The sequence below is a fragment of the Arachis stenosperma genome, chromosome 4 (genome assembly GCF_014773155.1).
Source record: "Arachis stenosperma cultivar V10309 chromosome 4, arast.V10309.gnm1.PFL2, whole genome shotgun sequence".
Taxonomy (NCBI): Eukaryota; Viridiplantae; Streptophyta; class Magnoliopsida; order Fabales; family Fabaceae; genus Arachis; species Arachis stenosperma.
Genome location: NC_080380.1, coordinates 28542677 through 28546723, shown reverse-complemented (window position 1 = coordinate 28546723; position 4047 = coordinate 28542677). Strand labels below are relative to the sequence as shown.

Below are 4047 nucleotides of genomic sequence, written 5' to 3'. Positions count from 1 at the left end.
GCCATGTCTAATCTTATTGGACCGAGGTTTCAACCGATCATCACAAGAGCTTGTTGATTTCTATCAATCTTGCTATTGGAGCAATGATCTGCTAAGGCTTGGCTGGCCATTGGCCATGTCTAGTGTTTTAGACCGAAGCTTTCTTTGAAAGCTTGGCTGGCTGTGAAGCCATGTCTAATTCCTGGACCGGAGTCTTAGACTAGCATTGCAATGATTCCTGGAATTCAAATTAAGAATTCTGAATCCTTTATTTTCTATTTTCATATAATTTTCGAAAAAGCACAAAAAAATTACAAAACCATGAAAACCAAAAAAGATTTTATGTTTCTTCTTTGAGTCTAGTGTCTAATTTTAAGTTTGGTGTCTTGCATGCATTGTTTATTTGATCTTGGTTCTATTTTCAAGTCAATAGTACAGGGAACTGAAGATTCAGAACATGCAACAGAGGAATTACACAGAAAAAGCTGGGCGTTCAAAACGTCCAGTGAAAAAGGACAGACTGGCGTTTAAACGCCAGCCAGGGTGCCTGGTTGGGCGTTTAACGCCCAAAAGGGTAGTGCATTGGGCGTTAAACGCCAGGATGGCACAAGAGGGAGGATTTTGTTTTCAAATCAATTTTTTTTCAAGTTTTCAAAGTTTTTCAAAATCAAATCTTTTTCAAAATAGTTTTCAATCAAATCTTTTTAATTTCTAATTTCAAATTCTTTTTCAAAAATCACTTGATTTCTTTCCCACCTTTATTTTCGAAAATCAATTAGTGTTTTTCAAAATCTTTTACTTAATTTTCGAATACTACTTCCCTTCTTCTCACATCCTTCTATTTATGGACTAACACTATTCCTTAATGCAAAATTCGAACTCCATCTTCTTTGATAAGTTCGAATTTTCTACTTCTACCTTCTAATTTTCTTTTCCTCTGACACCTCAAGGAATCTCTATACTGTGATATAGAGGATTCCACATTTTCTTGTTCTATTCTCTTTCATATGAGCAGGAACAAGGACAAAGGCATTCTTGTTGAAGCTGACCCTGAACCTGAAAGGACCTTGAAGCGAAAGCTAAGAGAAGCTAAGGCACAACTCTCTGTAGAGGACCTAACAGAACTCTTCAAAGAAGAAGACATGGCAACCGAAAACAACAACAATGCAAACAATGCAAGGAAGGTGCTGGGTGACTTTACTGCACCTACTCCCGACTTCTATGGGAGAAGCATCTCTATCCCTGCCATTAGAGCAAACAACTTTGAGCTTAAGCCTCAATTAGTTTCTCTAATGCAACAGAATTGCAAGTTCCATGGACTTCCATTGGAAGATCCTCATCAGTTCTTAGCTGAATTCTTGCAAATCTGTGACACTGTCAAGACTAATGGGGTTGACCCTGAGGTCTACAGACTTATGCTATTCCCTTTTGCTGTAAGAGACAGAGCTAGAATATGGTTGGACTTACAACCTAAAGACAGCCTGAACTCTTGAGAAAAGCTAGTCAATGCCTTCTTGGCAAAGTTCTTTCCACCTCAAAAATTGAGTAAGCTTAGAGTGGAAGTCCAAACCTTCAGACAGAAGGAAGGTGAATCCCTCTATGAAGCTTGGGAAAGATACAAACAATTGATCAGAAAATGTCCTTCTGACATGCTTTCTGAATGGAGCATCATAGGTATTTTCTATGATGGTCTCTCTGAACTATCCAAGATGTCTTTGGATAGCCCTGCTGGAGGATCTCTTCATCTGAAGAAGACGCCTACAGAAGCTCAAGAGCTAATTGAAATGGTTGCAAATAACCAATTCATGTACACTTCTGAAAGGAATCCTGTGAACAATGGGACTAATCAGAAGAAATGAGTTCTTGAGATTGATACTCTGAATGCCATATTGGCTCAGAATAAAATATTGACTCAACAAGTCAATTTGATCTCTCAAAGTCTGTCTGGAATGCAAAATGCACCAAGCAGTACTAAGGATGCTTCATCTGAAGAAGAAGCCTATGATCCTGAGAACCCTTCAATGGAAGAGGTGAATTACATGGGAGAACCCTATGGAAACACCTATAATTCTTCATGGAGAAATCATCCAAATTTCTCATGGAAGAATCAAGAGAGACCTCAACAAGGTTTCAACAACAATAATGGTGGAAGAAACAGGTTTAGCAATGGCAAGCCTTTTCCATCATCTTCTCAGCAACAGACAGAGAATTCTAAGCAGAGCCACTCTGACTTAGCAACCATGGTCTCTGATCTAATCAAAACCACTCAAAGTTTCATGACTGAAACAAGGTCCTCCATTAGGAATTTGGAGGCACAAGTGGGACAGCTGAGCAAGAAAATTACTGAACTCCCTCCTAGTACTCTTCCAAGCAATACAGACGAAAATCTAAAAGGAGAGTGCAAGGCCATCAACATGGCCGAATTTGGAGAGGAAGGAGAGGAAGTGAACGCCACTGAGGAAGACCTCAATGGGCGTGCACTGACCTCCAATGAGTTCCCTAATGAGGAACCATGGGAATCTGGGGCTCAAAATGAGACCATAGAGATTCCACTGGATTTACTTCTGCCATTCATGAGCTCTGATGAGTATTCCTCCTCTGAAGAGGATGAGTATGTCACTGAAGAGCAAGTTGCTAAATACCTTGGAGCAATCATGAAGCTAAATGACAAGTTATTTGGTAATGAGACTTGGGAGAATGAACCTCCTTTGCTCACCAAAGAACTGGATGACTTGTCTAGGCAGAAATTACCTCAAAAGAGACAAGATCCTGGGAAGTTTTCAATACCTTGTACCATAGGCACCATGACCTTCAAGAAGGCTCTGTGTGACTTAGGGTCAAGTGTAAACCTCATGCCTCTCTCTGTAATGGAGAAGCTAGGGATCTTTGAGGTACAAGCTGCAAGAATCTCACTAGAGATGGCAGACAACTCAAGGAAACAAGCTCATGGACTTGTAGAAGATGTTTTGGTGAAAGTTGAAGACCATTACATCCCCACTGATTTCATAGTCCTAGAGACTGGGAAGTGCATGGATGAATCCATCATCCTTGGCAGACCCTTCCTTGCCACAGCAAAGGCTGTGATTGATGTTGATGGAGGTGAACTGATCATTCAAGTGAATGAAGAATCCTTTGTGTTTAAGGCTTAAGGATATCCCTCTATCACCATGGAGAGGAAGCATGAAGAGCTTCTCTCAAAACAGAGTCAAACAGAGCCCCCACAGTCAAACTCTAAGTTTGGTGTTGGGAGGCCACAACCAAACTCTAAGTTTGGTGTTGAACCCCCACATTCAAACTCTAAGTTTGGTGTTGGGAGGTTCCAACATTGCTCTGAGCATTTGTGAGGCTCCATGAGAGCCCTCTGTCAAGCTACTGATATTAAAGAAGCGCTTGTTGGGAGGCAACCCAATGATATATTTTATCTATTTTCCTTTGTTATTTTATGTTTTCTATAGGTTGATGATCATGAGAAGTCACAAAAATAATTGAAAAAGCAAAAACAGAATGAAAAATAGAAAGAAAAACAGCACACCCTGGAGGAAGATGTTGCTGGCGTTTAAACGCCAGTAAGGCTAGCAGTTGGGCGTTTAACGCCCAGTCTGGCACCATTTTGGGCGTTTAACGCCAGAAAGGGGCACCAGACTGGCGTTAAACGCCAGAAAAGGGCAATCACTTGGCGTTAAACGCCAAAAATGGGCACCAGCCCGGCGTTTAACGCTAGAATTGGCTCAAAACGCGTTTTTGCATGCCATTTGGTGCAGGGATGACTTTTCCTTGACACCTCAGGATCTGTGGACCCCACAAGATCCCCACCAACCCCACCACTCTCTCTCTTCGTCACCCATTCACCAATCACCTCAACACCTCTTCCCCAAAAACCCTTCACCTATCAAATTCCATCTTTCTCTTCACCACTCACATCCATCCTTCATAAAACCCCACCTACCTCACCATTCAAATTCAAACCACTTTCCCTCCCAAACCTACCCATTTTGGCCGAACCACAAAGCCATCTCCCTCTCCTCCATTTCTTCTTCTTCAACTCTCTTCTTTCTTCTTTTGCTCGAG

At 41.4% G+C, this 4047-nt stretch overlaps 1 non-coding gene across 1 annotated transcript; it reads right to left on the bottom strand.

Annotated features, from left to right (window-relative positions):
* Positions 1-1526: 1526 nt before the first annotated feature.
* LOC130978883 (small nucleolar RNA R71) lies at positions 1527-1634 on the bottom strand. Its single transcript, XR_009086491.1, has one exon. It is a non-coding gene; the product is annotated as a small nucleolar RNA R71 (small nucleolar RNA).
* Positions 1635-4047: the final 2413 nt, after the last annotated feature.